Here is a 24,439-nt window from a genome sequence, read left to right on the forward strand (position 1 = left end):
AAGCTTTAAAGTTTCACCATCATCATTAAATCTATTACAGCAGTGTTTCTCTAACTTTTTCCTTAACGGAACACTTCGCTAATTCAGAGAAATTTAGCGGAACATTTTGAATGTTTTCTATTATTCAAATAAAAATATATAATAATTACTTCAAATTTTAATTATTTTTTTTTGAAGTATAAAATTAAAAAAAAAATTAGATATAATATAAGGAGCATATTTTCTTAATATCCGGCTGATATTTTAAAGCTGAATCTTATATGGAGTGTGATGTCAACCATGTTTCTAGATGTTCAATTTGTTGAAACATAAGAAAATCCTGATTCGAAACAATAGGTAACAAGAAACTAAATTAAAATACCGAAATTTATTCTTGAAATAGTATGATGATACTCAGAATTACTTGTCCAAAAATCATTATATTGTTGATCTTTTTTGGCATATTGTTTAAAATTAGTCTAGATCAGTTCAAAGTTCATTGTTGTGTTGTAGAATTTATTTTGTTACCAAGAACTTTTTGTTTATTTACTAATTCATTTTCAGGCCTACTAGTTGGATTACTCCAGTAGCTGGTGGAACACCTAATGGAACACTAGTGTACCGCGGAACACAGTTTGGGAAACATTGTATTGCTGCTTAGGACTGAAACCTGGAGGTAACCGTGTGAATAAACTGTGTCATTGTCCACGGATGTAAACTTATCTTGGGGAATAAACGTTTATTTTGTTTGCTATCTTTATACATTTCGATATATGAAGTCTATATAGTGCGCAATGTAAAACAAACTTCGTCAAGGATTAAAAAAAAACATTATCATCATTATTATTATTATTACTGTAACGAGAAGCAAAATTAATTGTAGTCCCTTTAGAAGTCACCATTAAGGAATTTCTGTTGATGTGGCAGCTCTGCGGCAGTACCGACCTCTGACAGTTAACGAGAGTTTTCTTAGAGATTTTTAATGCCTTTAATGTGTTTGCATGGTCGTATCACTGTTGTCAATTAGTGGATTATGTCACTTAGGATTTCTTTTTATAATTCACATGTCAGGAATACTTTGTCGAGAAAACTGCACAAAACCGCACAAAAGACTGACAGAATCGCTCCGTCGGTGCACGCAAGAGCGGGGTCATCAGACTCAGCATCACTGGTAAGTTTAAATCTGTGTTTTTTTTTATTTTTGACACCCGTATCTCTGTTGGTACTTCCAACATGCCAAGTGTTACTCGTTAGCTCCAAAATTTTCAACGAATCGACGTCTAGTTTTCTCTTTTTTTTTTTTTTTTTTTCTTTTAAATTTAAAATGTAAGTTTATATTTTTTGGCCATGTGAAATGTAAACCATCTAGATACTGGAGTATAATTAAACTTTTTGTTTGTAATTTTCACCCATAGTTTAAGACAGACAAATTGAAAATTGATAAAATACCAGTTGCTTGCCAGTTTGGCGTGTTACACCTGACTTATCCATGGTCATTGTTTCAGCCATTGCTTAGTGGTTCTGTTCTGATTTATGTGTAGTTATAATGTTTTACTAATTGCAGTCCTTTCGAGATAAAACACATTCTTCTTCGGAAAGAGTCAACGCTTGTTCAAGAATCGCCAAGCGGAAGTAACATCAGCAGTTTCCGGTGACTCCAAAACATCGAAATAATAATAATAATTTAATTTATAGAGTGCTGTTAACAAACTAAATGTAGGCTCAAGGCGCTGAGATAACATTACAAACATAAGCCCGAAGATTAGTGAGGAATACAGTATTTCCCGTGGCTGCGCACAATAGCTAAAATGACAAAGTAATCTAAAACAGTTTTAAACAGATAGGCCTTAATTAATGATCTTCTTGAATGTAGTTTAGCATGTCTGTCTGAGGTCAATGGGGAGTGAGTTCCAAACCTTTGGTCCGTGCACTAAAAAAAGCCAGCAGACCGTAGGTTTTGAGTGAGAAACGTGGCACCACTAGAAGCGTTGAGTCCATTGAGCGCAGGGCTCTCTGAGGGACATATGGAGTGATCAGTTCAGTAAGGTACAAGGGCATTTCTTTGTTCTAGATACACTGATGACAAAGTGTGTCCAAATAAAAAACAAATAGGAAATTGACTGAAAGACCGAATTGCTAGTACAGCGCAACAGTGAAACAGTTAAAAAGTATTTGAAATGATTTTTTTGTTACAATGAAAGCGAAACTCGTCAGCATCCTGACTACGTTATTTACAATGACTCACTGTCAAACCAATGTTGATGCGAGAACAATCGTTTTAAAAGGCCTGAATACTGACCTGCAACGTCACAGCCTGTAGGTTGTTTAGACATATAGCTTGTTGCCACGTCACATGTCTGCACGACTTGACAACGAACTATTAGCCTAAACTGACCACAGGATGTGACGTTGCAGGTCAGTCTATAGCGAATGGTCTCGATTGAAGCCATCACGCAGCGATAAAATCGCATATATGATTTTTAACAGCTTTTAAAACTGTGTTAGGTTTAGTTTAATCGGGAATTTGACGAGACTATAAATAGACTATTTTAGACGTCACTAGGGAATTATGGGATATTAACAGGATAAGGAATGATGGGATAATTTGACAGTTAATATGGACTGTGCCCCTTCGTTTTATGGATTAAACTATATTTTCATGTTGAACAAGAGTTATCAAGTTATTTCTGGACTCGGATATATGTCGGGGGAATGAACCGCAATCCAGACTGTGAGTGATTTGATCTAATAGTTATATCAACTTATCAAGTATTGAAGTAATCTTCTACAAGTTTTACTAAAACACCACCACAAAACTATTCTTTAAAAACTTAAAGTTAGGTTAGTTAAATATTACCAAACGTATTCAGTATGTGATTAAAATGCCTCTTGCTTCATCAGATCATGGACAATAAATGTATTTAAAAAAAAACAAGATACAAAGAGAGTTTGTGTTACACAAACTCAGAGGCGGCCCCCGTCGAAGTCGGATCCCTGTCGGATCTGCATATTCGCAAATAATATTCAAGAGGTGATTTAGTTTTGATGTAAAATGTTTTACACGTTTCGGATGTTCCTTCAGAGTTGAAGATAATTACTTCCTAGTCCAAACCTCCCGCAGGACGACGGGGGATGGGAGCGGGCAGGGTTTGAACCCTGGGCCATCCATAAATCTGAACGACAGTCCAGCGCGCAAACCGCACGACCAGGCAGCCATCCGATGGTCAAAAGTAATAATGTTTCAAAGATTCATTTGCCGTAAATTTAAATTTAAATTTAATAAAAAATAGTAGATTAGTTTTAGTATATTAAAACATTACAATATTGATCAAAACGTTTGGAAATGAAAATCTACACTTTTTTTTTACACTTTAAGTTTAGAAATTGAAATTCTACATCTTAATCTAGTCTATTTTAGTCTAAACTAGATCTAGAAATTCTAGATCTAGACTCTAAAATAATTTTAATTAGAATATAAATCCAGATCTAGATATACTGTAATAAAAATCTAGATCTAGTTTAAAAAATCTAGATTAGATCTAAATCAAGATATCATTCCTTTTTTAAACGCGAGTCACATAACGAGGCTTAATAAACATTACTATACCGAGTTCTTTTTTCATTTCATTTGAAGAATTAATTCCATATAACGTCAGAGGGAAAAAAAAACACTACGTCACACGGCCTAGCTAGACTAAAAATCGCCTTCATCTATAAGAGCCATTTATCGAGTGTTCATAGACTTTGGTGCACCGAGTGCGTTCTTTAAGCATTTCATTTAAAGAATTCATTCCATATGACGTCAAAGGAAAAAAAAACACTACGTCACACGCCTAGCTAGAATAAAAATCGCCTTCATCGTTACGAGCCTTTTATCGAGTATTCATAGACATTGGTGCACCGAGTGCGTTCTTTTAGCATTTCATTTAAAGAATTCATTCCATATGACGTCAAAGGAAAAAAAAACACTACGTCACAAGGCCTAGCTAGACTAAAAATCACCTTTATCAACACGAGCCATTTCTCGAGTGTTCATAGACATTGGTGCACCGAGTGCGTTCTTTTAGCATTTCATTTAAAGAATTCATTCCATGTGACGTCAAAGGAAAAAAAAAACACTACGTCACACGGCTTAGTTAGACTAAAATATGTTTTCATTAATACAAGCAATTTTTTCGAGGGTTAATAGACATTGGTGCACCGAGTGCGTTCTTTTAACATTACATTTAAAGAGTCCATTCATATGACGTCAAAGAAAAAAAAATCCATTACCTCACAATAGGCTAGTACCGGTACCATAAAAAAAATGTCTTTATTTACACGAGATATTTAACGAGGGTTCATAGACATTGGTGCACTGAGTTCTAATAGATATTATTTAAAAAGGATCAAAGCCACATTGTTTTTGCGTTTTGTCTGTCAGTCGGTCTGTCCGTTATCTTGATATAAAAAAACAACTAAAAGTTATTAAAAATTGATTAACCTTTATTTTACGTTTCAAAACATCGCAATAATTTTTAGGTATGAACACAATTGAAAAGTTTATATAATAGATTGTTCCGGATGTTTGTATAAATAGTAAAAGAAAAAGAGAATTTCAGATAAATGTAATACCGTTAATTAAACTTTTTGGATGGTCTCGTATAAAAATTAGATGTACTACAGCCACGTGGAGAGATTTTCATACCTTACTTTGGTGTTTGGATTCTGTTTTCCTTAAAAATCGGAACATAATATTAACGATAATTAGATATTTTAATGTTTAAGGTAGAAAGTTAAATGTACTGTAAGAGAGTAGTGAGTTAAAATATTTTTCATAAAAATCCGTAAAAACATTATTTCGTAAATGAGAAGATTATTTGTTTATTAATTAGAAGAGGGAGTTCAAACAATTATTTGGCGTTAGTAGATTTTTAAATAAATTCGGAAATTTCTGGCGACGATTTGTAAGAAACAAAATCCGGAACTTTCTTTATCGATTACAAAACTTCTATGTTATGTTTTACAAGAACATTAAATGTCTAAAAAGTAATTTTCAGTAATCAATTCTAGTAAATTACTTTTTTTAAAAGCCTTATGCGATTTCAAACAATCATTAGGCATAATTCATGTTTTATAAAACAATATCCGGAACATTTTTACACTTAATGAAATATAAGTCAGTATAGAGATTATGATTTAGCATTAATATGCTATTTACATAAAAAACGGAACAACATATTATTGATAATGTGTTTTTGCAACGTTTAAGCATGGAAATTGAATGTAATATAAGTTAGAAGAGCAAACAAACATTTGTTGGCGTTGATTAGTTTTGCACAAAAAAATCCGGAACAATCAATTTTAGATACTTAAAACTATTGAGATGTTATGGGAGGAACATTAAAGGGTAAATCAGATTTTCAATAGCTTTTAGAGTTCTAGTTTTTTAAATCTAATCGTGACGGACAGACCGACCAACAGACAAAACGCACAAAAATAAGCTTCTTTTATTCGGATGGGGGCACTAAACAAAAAATAAATAAAATCTGATTTTTAAAAAAAGTTTAAGGAATTGGTTTAGCACCTGATCATGTTGCGACGTTACGCTACTGCACGAAAATCGCTGCATAAAAAGTCCATTTAAAAAAATGTGCGTGATATTTACATACAAAGTGCATTATTAGCCTTTATAAACAAACAGAAATGTTTTCTTTTAATTTTAGCAGCTAGTTGACCAGAAAAAACGTCTTTAACTATTATTTGTATATGTTGTAAACATTTCCTGTACATTTTAAAAATATATTTGACTTAGTGATACTGAAAATACACAAAAATTGTCCATCTTTGTTAGCATATTGTAACATTGCCTCCCTTACATTTACGTAATTGTTTTAGAATTGGTGTATTTTTATGAAAAAATCGCTTGCATAATTAATTTTATAAATTAAACGGTTTGCTTTTAGAAAACCAAAAGTAGCCGTTGCACCTAAACTTTTCAAGCCGGATTTAATGATGAAATAATATTTTTCATATCTCTTCTAGTTTTCGAGATCTGAGTGTGACAGACGGACAGACGGACCGACGGACAGACGGACATTTTGCACAAACCTAATAGCGGCTTTTTCCCCTTACGGGGGCCGCTAAAAAAGAAAGGGAACTACCAGAATTCAAACTTTTTGGGCTAAAGCCTTCTCAGTCTTCTCAAGCCAACGCGGTAACCACTCCACTAGCAAAGAGTCTTTGAACATGAAAGTTTTTTTTTTTTGTTTCTATTTCAAGTTTGTGTTCACCAAGCCTCAGACGACAAACTATAAGGGGGACTAATACAGCTTATACCACAATTTCACCCTGTCTGTCTGGTACAATGTTTGGACACGTTATTTCTTATATACTCAATTTCGGATCAAATTAAAATTCTACGAAATAGTTGATTAGCTATTGTTAATTAACTAGTCCAGACAAGTGATAGGATAATAGCGTATTAAGAAAGCTAAAAGCATGAAATTAAGCTAAACAAAAGCAATAGATTGTTTAAAATATTTCTAATCGCACAAATTTGCTGTTGTTAATTTAACGCTATTACGAATTTGATTACATGACTGATTCAAGCTTATTAATACAACTACACCGAATATAAGGTTTGTTTTCTTTATACAATAATTTTTATCATTTTACTTGTTGGGTAATTTGGATTTACTTTCCAATGTTAAATTCTGTCGAGTCACTGTTTTTCCTGGTTGGCTCAGGCAGCCCATTCCAAGCATGTAATGCACAATGTTTGAATAATAGATTTTAAATAGGAATAAAAGTATGCTTCTCTTATTAGCGTGACACGATAATTACTAAGCTTATATAAACTCACTCTTGTCTTTCTGTCTAGTAAAACGTTTGTAGGCCTACACGTTATTTGTCTGTCACCCAATGTCAGATCGAGCTGAAATGTCACAAAATTATTAATTATACCTGACAACACAAGACAAAAAAAAATGTCAATAATTAACCGAAGCAGGACGGTTTGGCGCAGCCGTTTTGGCACGAATGTCCTTTTGGCGCTGCCGTTTTTGGCGCATGGGACGTTTTGGCGCGAAATGTTTTGGTGACATTTTTTACGTTTATTATATATTTTTTAGAAAAAAAGAATGATACATATATTTTGTATGAGTGTTTGTGTTAAGACGTACTTTTACATGTACAGGACAAGAGACATTCCTTCCGTTATTTTTGGTATTTAAGTTTGTTATTTGTTGTGGCTCTTCCTCTGTGTCGAATGCAAACAATGAAACAAACAGGAGGTCACCTTCAACTAAATCAGGAACACCGGCAAAAGGCCGAGACACTCAAGATATGTAGTCGACGCTGGTGTTGGTCAACAAATAGGTTTAATGCTCAAGAAGGGAATCGTCCGATGTCATGTCATAACAACTTAATTATTGTTTGATGACTAACATTACATAAGACCAGGCAGCCATCCGTACCTCACAGGAAGCGTCACATTTATTACAATTTTTTTCGGATGGGGGGGGGGGAGGCGGTGTAATGCATATAGGACAGGCAGTACAAAACCACATCTTTCTGCCACGATAACGTAGATCTATTATATATAGAAGGGGTGACTCTAAATGTCCCATCCATGTAAAGCTTTTTTCATTTCACTGTTCCAACTGCCATTTGATTCTCTACCGAAGAGTAAAATTCTTTTATTGTCCTTTTCTTTCAAGTCATACGAAAAAAAAAAACACTTTTCTTTCAGCTCAGGTGAAACTATGTAGTTCTGGTATTCTAATGGAATAGTAAGAGTTGACCTATGCGGAGGAGCTCTTTGCATTTCATTTCTTCTCCGCTGAATTATTTTACTCAAAGCGTCTTTCTTTGGGCTATTTCGCATGCACTGCTGCTAAAGTTCCCTGTATAGCGCTATTTATGATACACGATGGGATCTCTGTGGAAGAAGCAGACCTCCTTTTAATTGTTGTTAAAATAGGTTTTTAGTTAAAAATATAATTAGTAAAAGGGTGAAAGTTTTTGCCAGTCTGTTAGCGTGCTGGATCAGTGAATGTTCCAAACTAGGCGAGATTATAAAGACGTAGGGGCGAAAAGACTGAAAAAGAGGGTAGACCCCAGGCCGCTCTCGGAAGTAAAGATTAAGGATTATAAATTCGCACCTAAAGATGTCAAGAGGAGTGCTAGAAACAGATAATCGTCTTACCCGTGAGAGAGGGAAGGGGTGGAGGAAAGAGTATATACAAGGTGTGAAATGTTCCCAGAAGAGAAGGGGTGGGATAGGTGTCACAGGTATTGACCAGTCCGAACAAGATGATCGCCAGACGCATGACGCTATGACCAGTGCTCGGTGCTGGTCTTGTCTTCATTTGTTTGACTTTACCTGCGTCAAGGGAAGATATGTCACCTAAATCACCCCTACCCATTTTCTTAAAATATATCATTTAAAAGTATCTTAGCTTGTTCGGATATTAAACTAATGTCAATTCTTTTTTTTTTAAATGTCTTTTGGAAAGAAATCGAAAAATGCCATCCAGTGCGCTTAGCAGAACTCACATATAAGTAAAGGAAGGGAAGCATGTCATTACCATTCAGGAATCTGACACAGCAGTTCCCCCCTCTACGCGCAGCTGATGTAACCAAAGGAACGGAATATCCTATACAGTTTGGGATCATAGCGCCGCAGGATCTGCCAGGTTGTAGCACGGTGTGCCACAATCTGCCTAAGGGTCACCAGCTCCTGATTTTTCCTCAGCAAAACCTTTATTAAAAAAGAAAACAAAATCAACAAAAAATACAATTCGCTGGATGGTGATAGAAATCATACAATAGATACATTATACTAGAGTGAAATAAACATTGTTATAAAAACTACGCGGTTTTTAAATCATCGTCAAATTATACATATTAAACGTCACCTGCGCCAAAGCGGCTCGCGCCTAAACATCTCACGTCAAAATGGCTGCGCCAAAAGGGTCGCGACAAAACGGCTGCGCCAAAACGTCACGTACCGATAACTAACTATGGGTAAATAATTATTTGGTATATAAACAAGGGAAAGAAACTCTGCTTGATTCTGTTGATGTTTCTACTACTAAAGCTGTAGTAGTGAACAGAGTAATCACAAGATGAATGTGTTTATAAACACGCTAGTTAGGTCCTACTCAGAAACTTATTTTCAGCATCATCGCCATTATCATCATCATTATTATCACCGTCCTCATCATCTTTGGCCCCCTTCAATCGTAAGACGACTATGACTCGTTTTAAAGGACAAGAGGAGTGTCTAGTCATTAGCTATTTATAGAGCGTTGTTATCGCCAACACAGCGGATTTTTGCCTTTTCAGGCAGCTATAGGGTCCGAAAAACGGCAAATAACCGATACATTTTGAGTCTCGTTATCACAGGATATGCCACAGTGTAGAACTGTGTGCTACAAGTTGCCCGAGGGTCGCTCGATCCTGATACTTTCTAAGGGTTGACTCCCAAAAGCTTTTCTGTGTTTGAACTTAGCTTCATGGCAGCGGAGGTGAGATTCTGATTTTCGTTCTTCTAGACCGCATCACGAACGAAGAGGTTTGAGACAGGTTTATTACAGCGATAGGACCCAAAGATGAATGTGCTAACTAACTAATGTCAAAAAAACGCAATCTAAAACTCTATGACCTAATTGCAAGATCTTCACGGCTTGTAAATATCTTCCTTCCGGGAACAGTACCAGGAAAAAAATTAAAGGCAGACAGAAAAGCGATGGGAAGACAACATAAAAGAATGGAGATGAATGGAGAAAGAAGGAGACAGATCTTGTGTGGTGCCCAAACGGTCCATTAGACTAACGAATAGGTGAAGGTGGTAAAGGTGAGGTGAGTTAAACAAGTTAATCAAGTCCTATCCTGCCCAAAGCTTTCGGGTTTAAGCGCCAGATACTAGTCTTGGCATCAATTATTTTCGAATTAACCGAATCTAATTTACCTTATTGAAGGACAAGTATGTAAGAGCCAGGGCTAGTCTAATGATGCTCAGTGCAAGTATTTAAATGTTCAGGAAAAGTATGAAAATACCCATGACATCTTAAAAGTTTAGAAATGCCCTTGAAAAGTCTGAAAATGACCAGGGCAAGACTGAAAAAGGGCAGAGCAAATCTGGAAATGCTAAGACTATCATTAGGATTTCATCTCACTTTTCGACACATGTCATATCTTTCTAATTTTCTCATACAAAACCAAAAAAAATAATACCACCCACAATGGACCTCATTCACCAATCGTAAACAAACAACATTTAGCCACGTGATCCTCTATATCTTCTATACCAATTGTGTAATCCATAGAGGCTGTCACGTGACACGTATTTTTCATTGTTTTATTAATATTATGATGTGGCTAAATGTGTTTATTGACGACTGGGGAATGAGGTCCATAATAAACTGTAAGCCTTTCTGGTATGAACATAATATTACAATAGAGTCGAAATACCATGTCCTCATCGAATGGCTTTAATACTCGAAATGACTACACAACACACATTTCGTGAACACATTCTTACTTATCCCAAGACTGTTTAGCACCTTAGAGCCACTGCCAACGTTATATTTATTGATGATGGTTGAGTGAACTTGTACAAGTGATTTACAGTGCCGTTGATCCCCGAGTTACTAGACAGCAGTGGCGTATCTAGGCATTTGGGGGGTTACATTTAATGTAAAAACAAAGTTTGGATACTGATTTGAACTTACCCCCAACCCTAGCTGCACTACTGCTAGACAACAAGCAAATTACAAAGTATGAGACTAACTGACGAACATTTGATAGTTCTATAGCTTCATAGTTTGAATGCAAATCGCGGGATCGGTATGTATAAATATGTTACTGCTGACATCAGCCTGCTATGTTACTGCTGACATCAGCCTGCTATGTTACTGCTGACATCAGCCTGCTATGTTACTGCTGACACCAGCCTGCTATGTTACTGCTGACACCAGCCTGCTATGTTACTGCTGACACCAGCCTGCTATGTTACTGCTGACACCAGCCTGCTATGTTACTGCTGACATCAGCCTGCTATGTTACTGCTGACATCCGCCTGCTATGTTACTGCTTACATCAGCCTGCTATGTTACTGCTGACATCCGCCTGCTATGTTACTGCTGACATCAGCCTGATATGTTACTGCTGACACCAGCCTGCTATGTTACTGCTGACACCAGCCTGCTATGTTACTGCTGACATCAGCCTGCTATGTTACTGCTGACACCAGCCTGCTATGTTACTGCTGACATCAGCCTGCTATGTTACTGCTGACACCAGCCTGCTATGTTACTGCTGACACCAGCCTGCTATGTTACTGCTGACATCAGCCTGCTATGTTACTGCTGACACCAGCCTGCTATGTTACTGCTGACATCAGCCTGCTATGTTACTGCTGACACCAGCCTGCTATGTTACTGCTGACACCAGCCTGCTATGTTACTGCTGACATCAGCCTGCTATGTTACTGCTGACACCAGCCTGCTATGTTACTGCTGACACCAGCCTGCTATGTTACTGCCGACACCAGCCTGCTATGTTACTGCTGACATCAGCCTGCTATGTTACTGCTGACACCAGCCTGCTATGTTACTGCTGACATCAGCCTGCTATGTTACTGCTGACACCAGCCTGCTATGTTACTGCTGACACCAGCCTGCTATGTTACTGCTGACATCAGCCTGCTATGTTACTGCTGACACCAGCCTGCTATGTTACTGCTGACATCAGCCTGCTATGTTACTGCTGACATCAGCCTGCTATGTTACTGCTGACACCAGCCTGCTATGTTACTGCTGACACCAGCCTGCTATGTTACTGCTGACATCAGCCTGCTATGTTACTGCTGACATCAGCCTGCTATGTTACTGCTGACATCAGCCTGCTATGTTACTGCTGACACCAGCCTGCTATGTTACTGCTGACATCAGCCTGCTATGTTACTGCTGACACCAGCCTGCTATGTTACTGCTGACATCAGCCTGCTATGTTACTGCTGACACCAGCCTGCTATGTTACTGCTGACATCAGCCTGCTATGTTATTGCTGACATCAGCCTGCTATGTTACTGCTGACATCCGCCTGCTATGTTACTGCTGACATCAGCCTGCTATGTTACTGCTGACATCAGCCTGCTATGTTACTGCTGACATCAGCCTGCTTATGTTAGTGCGCCCTTCTTTGGTGCGCTTAACAACAACACTACAAATGACTCCTGACGTTCATGCCCGAATTGAAATGTGTTTTCTCTATTCTAAATTTACTTCGGTCTTCACGTGTGTTCTTAGTTTTAAAGTCCCAAACATTAAACCTTATTTTTAAAACACATCACCAAATCGCTACACAGACTTCTAATTGATAATATTGATTTATTTACTATCAATATCGGCATTCATATACCATGAGCCTGGGGAGAGAAATCAATCGCCTACTATGTTTCTGTTTAGCTATGGTATTTGAACAGCTTTAAAAAAAAGAAATTCTTTGGACTAGATGTGTATTAGGGCTAGAGTGAGCTTTTAAATAGACTTATTTAAATGTGATAGTTAATATAAGTCAAGTACTGTACTTGTCTTTTACAAAGAGTGTTTGGAGTTTAAAATATATTTTAGCAAGGTATTTAAAAGACAGTAAATCAGTAGATGTTTATTTCGTAGTCAATGAGTAGATGTTCATTTCGTAGTCAATGAGTAGATGTTCATTTCGTAGTCAATGAGTAGATGTTCATTTCGTAGTCAATCAGTAGATGTTCATTTCGTAGTCAATCAGTAGATGTTCATTTCGTAGTCAATCAGTAGATGTTCATTTCGTAGTCAATCAGTAGATGTTCATTTCGTAGTCAATCAGTAGATGTTCATTTCGTAGTCAATCAGTAGATGTTCATTTCGTAGTCAATCAGTAGATGTTCATTTCGTAGTCAATCAGTAGATGTTCATTTCGTAGTCAATCAGTAGATGTTCATTTCGTAGTCAATCAGTAGATGTTCATTTCGTAGTCAATCAGTAGATGTTCATTTCGTAGTCAATCAGTAGATGTTCATTTCGTAGTCAATCAGTAGATGTTCATTTCGTAGTCAATCAGTAGATGTTCATTTCGTAGTCAATCAGTAGATGTTCATTTCGTAGTCAATCAGTAGATGTTCATTTCGTAGTCAATCAGTAGATGTTCATTTCGTAGTCAATCAGTAGATGTTCATTTCGTAGTCAATCAGTAGATGTTCATTTCGTAGTCAATCAGTAGATGTTCATTTCGTAGTCAATCAGTAGATGTTCATTTCGTAGTCAATCAGTAGATGTTCATTTCGTAGTCATTTAGTAGATGATAGCTGCGCAGTAAATCAGTAGATGTTCATTTCGTAGTCAATCAGTAGATGATAGCTGCGCAGTAAATCATTAGATGATAATTTCACGGTAAGTCAGTAGATGATGATTTCGAAGTAAATCATTAGATGATAACTTCTAAGTAAATCGGTAAATAATGTATTAGCAGTAAATCAGTAGATGATAACTTCGCTGTAAATCAGTAGATGATAACTTCGCAGTAAATCAGTTAATGATAACTTTGCAGTAAATCGGTAAATGATATTTTAACAATAAATCTGATGGTAACTTCATAGTAAATCATTAGGTGATACCTTCACAGTAAATCAGGTGATAACCTCGCATAGCTACAGTATTTCATTCAACTATTACAATGTGTGTGTCGGTCTATGCATTCCACTCTGACTAGTGCAACATGGATGGCCAAATATACGTGGAGAAATATGTGTGGTCAAGTACGCAGGTGTCGTTTCTAAGGAGAATGTTAAGTTTTATGTGGAAGTGTACTTCCAATGGTCGTCTAGGTCTGAAGGAATCAATATCCTATATCTGATGGTCACCGCAACACATCAATGGATTTGTCCTTGTCGACGCATGTTATGAATCATTTATTGGTTTATTGTCTTAGCCCGAGCCACAGCATTGTTGTGGGGGCTGCCGTGTGGTGTCAGCTATCGAATCTATACGCAAGGTTAGCAGTTTCTTTTGTGTTTGCCACTGTAGCAGCGACCCAAGAATAAAAGCGCCTAGCATATCAACACATGCCGGCTTTTACAAGAAACCAATAGTTCACAACAAGACGAATGTTTACGGTAGCAGGGGAGATAATAGCACAGACAGCAATTCACTTCCAATTTTCAAATTCCACTGCGTCTTGTAGTTAGGCGTATTCTTTGTGTTCAGGAGTTCGTCTTTGGAGGTGAAAAGAAGGTAAGAAGTAATACTTAAAATTGTGGATTCAAAAGTTTTAATTCTTTAAATTCTTTCCTTGCTCTTTAAACCAATTCTTTTTCTTCATTTTCATATATTTATATTTCATGTTATCTTATCGGTCGAGGATATCTGTCATTTATAATTATCTCCAACTTTGTTTGGCTGTCCATCATAGTCCATGTAATCTAACGTTAAGCTTTATTTTTAAGTCTGATTCATGCTGCCCGTTCTATTATCTGATGACATCCTGAACGAAATAGCCATCATGTAATTACATGAATATGGATAAATATATATATGCATATAAAATTATATTCAATTATTACGGGTGAGATTTGATAAAACGTACAACTATATATAAATGTGCCTGCGTAACAAATGAGTTTTTTGTTCACATTAAAAACTAATTCATGTAATAAAAGCCATGTTGCCTGAGCAGGCAAGAAAGTTAAAAACAAAGGGGCGGGAGTTCAAATCTCTGATGACGACAAACACATTTCTATGTGACTCTGATTCTGTTGATTGATCAGGATTTATTGAGAGCAAAAGGCAGCGCGGAAATCTCATCCCGTATGAGTGTTCGTTCATGTTTATATTTCTACTAGACATATGTTACCCGCGACCCGCAGGTCTTTATTTGCGCATTACTTTCGATATAGTCACTGAGAGTGTTTTGTAAACAATTAAACGAAATAATAATGTAATAAGTAGGCTAAAGCGAATGTGTCAATGTAAAAATAGCTAATAGGCTTAAATCCATTTTTTTTTTAAATTAAAACATTTGCTTTTGAATAATCTAGTGGATTGGATTTAGATGTATGTTAAACGTAGCTAATGATCCTTTCACGTTATTTCTCTTTCGCTACGAAAATAAAATTAGTTTTGCGAAAATGGTTTACCCAAAGTCGATACATTCTTATCTATTAAAAACGAAAAGAGCGATAGCTTTGTTAAATAAATGGGATTATAAAGTGAACAATTAAACGAAATAATTTTTAGTACGCGAGTCATGAATGAATATAGATCTAGGCCTATCTCAACTCCGCTTCGCAGCTTTCGTAGATGAATGTAGCTTTAGAAAACCAAATTTGAATGTTTATTTGATCAAAATATGAAATGAATGGACTTTAATTAATATGTTTATGTGTTAAAGTATAAGACTATATGTGCGAAGAGAAGTTTTATCATCTTAGTGTTGAATTAGAGTTTTAGATCTAGGGATGGGATTATAAAGTAACAATAAAACGAAATAATTTTTAGTACGCGATTCATGAATGAATATAGATCTAGGCCTTTAACTCGGCTTCGCAGCTTTCGTAAACGAATGTAGCTTTAGAAAACCAAATTTGAATGTTTATTTGATCAAAATATGAAATGAATGGACTTTAATTAATATGTTTATGTGTTAAAGTATAAGACTATCTGTGCGAAGAGAAGTTTTATCATCTTAGAGTTGAATTAGAGTTTTAGATCTAGGGATGGGATTATAAAGTAAACAATTAAACGAATTAATATTTAGTACGTGATTCATTACGGTAGGCTATGAAAGAATGTTCGTCAGGAAATCTGTAGTCACAGATATAAGGAACTAATTTATGTAAAAAATGCTTTCGAAACACAAAATCGAAGGTTAATTTTATTATATAATGAAATCAATGAATCTTCTTTTGTCTTTTCATGTGTCAAAGTAAAAAACTATCTTCGCAAAGTGTATTTCTTAAAATTAGATCTAGGTCTAAATCCTTTCTATCTTTTCTCATGTCAACATTGTAGACATGGCCTAGATCCATAAAATACTATAGCTGTAATAGAGTCGGACAACTTTTTTTTTTTTGAGGGTCTTACATTTGTTTTAGGGCTACAATACATTCACTAAGGTCTAAGTTGGTACCCAAGGAACATTCCTGCCTAGTTTTATCAAGATTGGTCAAGCGGTTTTGATGTCTATAAGTAACATACATACATACATACCCCTCACATTCTACTTTATAATATAGAAGATGTTCATGTATATTAATGTGTGTGAAGGGCCGCCTACGCAAACTAGGCAACCGCCTATGGCCTCCGATTTGTGGGGGCCTCGCACAGGACAATTTCTTTAGGGAATATATCGCGAAACATGTGCCCAAAGTTATTGTTGGAGTACTCTAAGTTTTAACAATTTTTTGTTCTATTTCATTTGGGCCAACAAAGTCACTTTGCCTAGGGCCTATAATTATCTAAGGCCAGTCTTGGTGTGTGTAAGTATGTGTGTATACGTGCTTGCGCGTGGGTGTGTATAAACATTTACAGATCTATTATCTCATTGGTTGATTAGTCTCATACAAACCACTAAATACTTTACTAAATAACAAAAGTGTAAAGTTTCCCTTTCAGACTTTGCGATCAATGAGGCAGATGATGTTAAGGTCATCTGTTTCTGTGGTCAACGGTTAACGAGCACGGTGTCATGTAGCCAGCACAACGACCAACCACCTTTACTTTCCCCCAACTTAAGTCAGGTACCCATTAGAGTTGGGTGGACTTAGGGGCGCCCTAAAAATCCCGAAATTCAAAATCCCAGTCTTCACCAAGATTCGAACCCAGAATCCCAGGTTCGGAAGCCAACGCTTAATTACTGAGCCACCGCGCCCCCTACTTTACTAAATACTTAATAATAAAGAAGATTGCTTTCTGCTGACTCTCTAGGAAAGACAAAAAATATATGAATGAGAAATATGAAGATGTATAAAACTTTTTAAAATGATATTTTTATTCAGTGTATAGGGGGAGGGGGGAATATGGAACTGTAGTCGTACTAACACTTCCTTTGTCATTACAATATCGGATTACACTCTTAAACGGGCTTGACACTTAGCAATTATGTGGTATGAAGGGAGAGTAACCTTTTAGGGATTACGGGCACGACATGGCCTAAAGTGTGCCGATGTGCCAAAAAACTCAAAACTCTTAGCAATAGATCGTCTGCTGAATCTCCCAGCGACGCCATTCCCACGAAAGCTAATTTTAATAAATTGTATTTTTAATTTCCCTTCCTAGACCCAACCTAGCAATTTTAATATGCTTTTGGATTGTCCTTTATGAGTTTTACCATTTTGGGCCCTAAATACCATCCTGCAGGAGGTTTTAAATAATTTATTTTCTAATTGAATATCTGGAAAACGTTTCAGTACAGTGGAAGAAAATGTAATTTCATTTTAGCTTTCAACCCACACTAAATGTAAACGTCACCAAAACATAAGGTTTCTGTTCGCCTCTACTCTAGACGTCATTTTTGTAAACCCACTAATATTAGACTCAAGATTTGCCAGGCGTCCACTGTGCTAATATCGAAGTGACTGTAATCAGTTCGTTAGAGGCAAACACTTCATACAATCGACAGCTTTTGATGGGAGTTTTTTTTTTTTTGAGGTCTAAGTACCTCCTGTCAATGTCATGTAAATTTAAACATTTTGAAACACGCAAGCACTGTTTTGTCAAACGACCAGTGTACCGGCACGCTACCTGTTTGCTCTGCTGATAACATTGATGGCTATCGATTCACCCTTTTTTTTGCAGGTATTGATCGATAGAGTTCCCATTAGTTCCAGGATGTCTCCGCCCAAGTTCCATGCTAGGAAACATTAAATAATGAAGCCCGTCTTTTAACTTCTGACATGCAGATTGTATCTGACTATTAGGCTTTGAGCTTAGTATACACATTATAAAGTAACAGTATATGTGGGGAGCGGTTCTCAACTATTCACTGTTAAAATAGTTGACAGATATTTTAATACAATCGTATATGAATACTTTTTTACAAAGCTTATATCAACGCACTCTTTCTATCTGTCTGTCTGTGTCTGTCTGTCTGGCCAAAAGTTTGTACGTATAAGTTATTTCTACGACAACCAATCTTGGATCAAACTGAAATTTCGCACAATTATTTCTTTTGCCTGACAACACAAGAATCAATAAAAAAAGTGTATTAAATATTGGTAATTAATTACTTTGTTATCTCAAACAAGGGAAAGAAATAGTAGTTAACCGAAGTGGTGATGTAAGCGAAATTAGTTCCCTTACATTAGGCTGCCGTTTCAGGCTTAGTGAACACAAACATGAGATAGATAATTATACAATCTTTCATTTTCATAGACTCCTCGCTAGTAGGGTGGTTGACGCGTTGAACTGATACAATCTTTCATTTTCATAGACTCCTCGCTAGTAGGGTGGTTGACGCGTTGAACTGATACAATCTTTCATTTTCATAGGCTCCTCGCTAGTAGGGTGGTTGACGCGTTGAATTGATACAATCTTTCATTTTCATAGACTCCTCGCTAGTAGGGTGGTTGACGCGTTGAACTGATACAATCTTTCATTTTCATAGGCTCCTCGCTAGTAGGGTGGTTGACGCGTTGAACTGATACAATCTTTCATTTTCATAGACTCCTCGCTAGTAGGGTGGTTGACGCGTTGAACTGATACAATCTTTCATTTTCATAGGCTCCTCGCTAGTAGGGTGGTTGACGCGTTGAACTGATACAATCTTTCATTTTCATAGGCTCCTCGCTAGTAGGGTGGTTGACGCGTTGAACTGATACAATCTTTCATTTTCATAGACTCCTCGCTAGTAGGGTGGTTGACGCGTTGAACTGATACAATCTTTCATTTTCATAGGCTCCTCGCTAGTAGGGTGGTTGACGCGTTGAACTGATACAATCTTTCATTTTCATAGACTCCTCGCTAGTAGGGTGGTTGACGCGTTGAAATGATACAATCTTTCATTTTCATAGGCTCCTCGCTAGTAGGGTGGTTGACGCGTTGAATTGATACAATCTTTCATTTTCATAGACTCCTCGCTAGTAGGGTGGTTGACGCGTTGAACTGATACAATCTTTCATTTTCATTGACTCCTCGCTAGTAGAGTGGTTGACGCGTTGACTTTAGAAGCCTGAGAAGGCTTTGACCCACAAGTTCGAATTCAGATCGTTTTTTTTTTAAATCATTTTATTATTTTTTTTTGTTATTGTTAGTATAGATCCAATACAAATTTTATTACATGACTGATCCAAACTAATTGATACAAGTACGTACGCTTAAAATAAGCTTTTGATTTTATTTTATTTTATTTGTTTAATAAGTTTAACATGTTTAACAAGTCTAAATAGAAAGACAAAAAAGGCTTAGACTCACAAACTGTGATGTTATTATTAAATCTTACCGTAGAAGGTAAAAAGTAACAGATGAGAGATCAGATGTTCGGCTGTCTAGTTAAAGATTTTAGGCTCAATACTTTTGAAGCTTAATCAGTATTAGGAACCATACTCCAGACATGGAAAGTTGAAGCATTTGATCATTGTGCTAGCCACAGCGTATTCTCGCAGAATTTTGCGTGGCTGAAAAAAAACAGGTAAAGTCGATGTCCGCTACGTAATGGGGCAACATAAGGAAGTACGTGGTTAAACACAAAACACTAACCTCTTCATACATGTATCCATTGTGTGTCGCCTTTTTGAGGAGCGTATGAGTGACGACGATTAGAATCATGGTTCAAGGCGGCTTCATTTCATAGACGAATATTTATTCTCAAAATGTTCATATACTATGACACGTCTCATTGATAAATCATGCGTTACAACACTGTAGCTCGACCTCTGCTTCCTATAATCCAAATGTCATAACGAAGAATGATAACCACATCCCATTATTGAAAAATACATTTTACACAGGCACAGTGAAAGAAAACATATATCACAATGTTGAAAAAAATATAGAAATATTGAAGCTAAATTCTTTCTAATCCTAAATTGAACAACTAAATCCAGATACTAGTGCATGTAGTTCTCTTAGTAACCAGAATAACACATCAATGCTTTATTGCTCAGTGTGCTTTCTAAAATAGCAATTTAAATATGTAAATTAGACAGATGAGTCCACAGTGTTGACTATTACTAATGAACTAAAATAGCAAGATGGCTGATCATTGCCTTATATAAAGTCCCTTTCACTAGTAAAGGTCCAAAAATTAATTTTTAAAGAATACAAAATACACAAAAGCAAAATGTTTGTTTTGTTAGTATTACATGTCAGGATGTTTCCTTCAGAAATGAAGATTATTAAATCCTAGCGCATATCTCCCCTAGCTTGGCGGTCGATAGTGGCGAGCAGAGTTCGAACCCGGAAGCATTGAAACGACTTTCCAGACCATGCCGTCTATAGGGCAGACGATATAAATATTTGTTTCTGTGTCCCATGGTGTCATGTGGCCGGCATAAAGACCAAGCACCTTTATTTTTCCCAACTAATGCCATGTACCCATAGGAGCTGGGTAGTCTCAGAGGCGTCCTAAAGATTCCGAAATTAGAAATCCCTTGTCATTACCACTGCGCCTCTTCTGCCACGGCCCATCACCTCATTGTAAAATTTGAAATCAGAAAGAGCAAACATTTCAGTGTCACCCAACTGTCAACAACATCCACAGGTGAGCATGACGTGGCAGACGTATACCTCTTAAGTTCCTTTACAACAACTTTGAATTTTACTCTCGAGATTTTCTAATGGACACAGGGGTCTCGGGTTTCCATCTCGTTTAACACTGAGATTTAGAGCTTCGATATTTTAAACTAACTTTAATGGGTATCTGACAGTGGTTTTGTTAAGTAAAATAGGTCGGTCTTGTGGTGTGCGTGTCTAGACTGTCGTTCGATGGTCACGATGGTCCAGGGTTCGAATCCTGCTCGCGGCCATCTCCCCCCCCCCCATTCTGCGGGATGATCAGGCTAGGATCTCATTCTGTTCAAATCTGAAGGAACATTCGAAAAATGTAAAACATTAACATGATACCTTTGTTAAGTCGGAGACATAAAATCAGAGGAACTTTAAATCATCTGCCCTAGATATCGCAAGATCTGAAAACGAGTACATTTCATATAGTCCACAAAACCCTGACGGTAATAGGGCATTTTTGTACAGTACAAACGGTTGGTCATAGAACACCTTTGTTAATCTTCGGTCATAAAAACAACGAAATTTAATTTCCCTTTCTTTTTTATGTTGAGTCAAATTAATGGATAATCTTCTATACCTGTTTTTAATCATTCTTATTTCTTCTTTCTTTTTATTTTTTTTACTATCACAATCTACTGCAATGTAAATATGAATAGCAAGATTGTGTGACTAATCTTAATACATTTTTTGAACTGATGAATAAATTAATATTCTTGTTACCACTTCTAATGTTACTATAAAATAAAATGTAAATATAGAAGCCTACATACATACATATAAATCAAACCACTTACATTTTTAACTGAAAGAGTAAGAAATAAACACACAAAAAAACGAAATCAAAATATAAAGTCCAGCTTTTGAAATACACTATTTATAATAACAGTAATAATAAAGCTTGTCTTCTAGTCCAAAGATTACATAGCTATCAGTTAAATACACTGAACTAATAAAACTTGCTTACAGTCCAATAAGAAAATGTTTAAGCTACGTATCTAAATGGAATAGAAATTATTTGAAAGCGACAAAAAGAAATCCTTATGTTGCTGCACTATAGGCTGTATTGATGTGACACTTAGAAGATATTTGTTTCAACTGAACATGACTTGTACAAAACTAAGCGAACAAAGGCATTGATTTACAGTCTTGCATTTGAATCCCTAAATGACAGCATTTCACGGCATGTTTTATAGAATGAAGTAAATCAAAGCAGATCTTGACTTAGAGTAGACTGAAGTCTTTCTCAGAGATTAAACAAGGAAGACAATCAATCTTAATACAGAACAAAAATATATAAAAAAAATATTACAAAAATACAGATTTTGTCAACGAATACATCTTATTCAATCTTCTCCTAAAAAGGCTAAAAAACATATATTAAATTGAATTTAATATAGTGTTGTTGTTTTTTTTCAATAAATATACATATACATAAATACCATAGATACCAAAAACTAAATATAAGATGACAATGTTAGAACATATAATGTTATTAGCACCGTACGTATAGTATGCAAACGTGGTCACAATAAATTACATTATAAATATGCAGGAAGTGTTTCATAAGAAAAAATGTAAATAAGCACAATATACTTAATCACAAATTCAATACACATATACATATTAACAAGAATAATATTTAAAATACTTTTATTAAAAAGGCAATTCTTCCTCCACCTGCAATAGATCTGATAATGTTTTTACTTTGCTCTCAATAAGTAATAAATGCTACACTACTGTGATTCTGCACTTATTCTATCCCTTCCATTTCCCAGGAATATACGCTGGTTAAGCGAATTTATAAATCTTCTAGACCATTATTATTTTAGTGATAGGCCTTTAGATACTTAGAAGACGTTGTACAAAATTTTCTTAAACATTAACTCTTGAATGAATAGGGCCGACGGTTAAACTAGAGTTTTTCAAAGAGCTAGCAACTATCAGCTATTTACCTAGCGATATACATTAACTGTTAAATTTCTAGGAAAATCGTTAGAGACTATAAACGTGTCCACCCATGAAAGTGCGACCTGAAAAGAGGCATTGTATAAAGGTAATGAATGTGCATGCTAATGATAGGTATTAAAGTTATTAATGAATAAAACAAAGAGTGCTTTAACTTTAAAAAAAAAAGCTATAATCATAATCTGATTCCTTTTCAGAATGTATAGAAATTTAGTCATGTGTTTTAATTAAGATAAAGATGCTGATTCTGGCACATAGCTGCCGTATGACTACAAAGTCGAGTGTTTCATTTTAGTTTAGATGTTCCTTAAGAAATGAAGAATTATTACAACCTAAACCAAACCTGCTGCATGACAGCGGGGGTTGGAAGCGGGCAGGGATCGAACGCTTGAACTTTGTGATGACCTACGGCACGACCAACAAGCCTTCCACTTGTGATATATTGTGTTTGCTAAATCTTATGCACTCACGTTCGTCTTTTTCTTTGCAACCAATCACATTTTAAATACGATAATTCAGGCCAACGTCTTTTACATAGTTGACATGCAATAATTAATAAATATTTTGAATTGTTCAGAATGATTGAGTATAGGTTTCACTACCATTCGTTCTTATAAGAAGCAAAAAATGTTTCTATTTCATTGAATCCCAAACTCCATTATTCATTTGTCTACTGGTGTAATTAAATCATCTATTTGCAGAACATTGATAGGAGGTGGGTGAGACCGAGTCCTTTCATTATAGAAGGCCTGAACACTGGCCTGCAACGTCACTAACTGTAGGCAGTTTATATCTGTGACATGGCGAAGAGCTATTGGTCTAAAATGCTCACACGCTGTGACGTTGCAGTGTTCAGGCCTTTTATAAAGATTTGGTCTCGGTGAGACAATGGTATGAGTACCGTATGAGCTCCATTCCACTGTGATCAATTTGTTCTGCAATTTTTCTTGTGAAAACGTCCCTAGTGTCAGGGGGTGTAAGAGAATAGAGCCAAAAATTACCACCCATGTACTTTAACATTGTGCTATAAGTGAGGGATTCTACGACCTCATTAAGACTGTTTAAACATGACCTGGTGTCAGCACAGATAAATATATCGCTTCTGCTACACTTTCAGACAATGTGTTCAATCACACCGCCAGATATCGATTTTGTCCCCTGTGCCTCTTGAGTTGATTTAGAACCTGAGTTTGCGTCGCAGCGTTGCCACTTTGATAAGACTTTTTGTTTGGGGCGAAGGTTCGGGGAAAAGGGGGGGGGGTAGAGTGGGTGGATATAGGGTGTAGAAATTACAGCGGAGTAGTTAGTATATATAAATGCCACTACACTTCTATAGGTTAAGTATCCAGAGACCTTCAATGTCTATATCTAAGGTTTACAGGTAAATCATTCATTATGATAAAGTGAAAATGCCAGCTGGAGACTGTAATATAGAGTATTTGTACCGCAGTAGAGATCAATCATATTTATTTCCAGAGGATAAGTAAACCCCATTATCACACACACACACACACACAAGGCAAAAAAATAAACAATTGCAGCATATAGACAGAGAAGATACAACTTTCGATATACCAGAAATCAGAAATTTACTTAGAGAAATGATACTAAGATTAAAAAAGGTTACAAAAAGGTTACAAAGACAATTTGTGTGGAAACACAAACTCAAATCGGCCCCCGAAGTGGTCCACCCAGCCAGGTAAAAACGCAGGTTTCAATTCTCAGAATGGACTGGCCTGTCATTGAAA

General features: G+C 36.2%; 1 protein-coding gene across 3 annotated transcripts in view; it reads left to right on the forward strand.

The window, feature by feature from the left end:
- Nucleotides 1–14,098: 14,098 nt before the first annotated feature.
- Nucleotides 14,099–24,439, forward strand: part of LOC106068623 (mucin-5AC-like) — a 38,065-nt gene continuing 27,724 nt past the window's right edge. For all 3 annotated transcript variants that reach the window (XM_056004410.1, XM_056004412.1, XM_056004411.1), the window contains exon 1: nucleotides 14,099–14,237. The gene's annotated coding sequence lies outside the window, so the exon portion shown is untranslated. The remainder of the gene's footprint in view (nucleotides 14,238–24,439) is intronic.

This window comes from Biomphalaria glabrata, chromosome 11, assembly GCF_947242115.1.
Source record: "Biomphalaria glabrata chromosome 11, xgBioGlab47.1, whole genome shotgun sequence".
Taxonomy (NCBI): domain Eukaryota; kingdom Metazoa; phylum Mollusca; class Gastropoda; family Planorbidae; genus Biomphalaria; species Biomphalaria glabrata.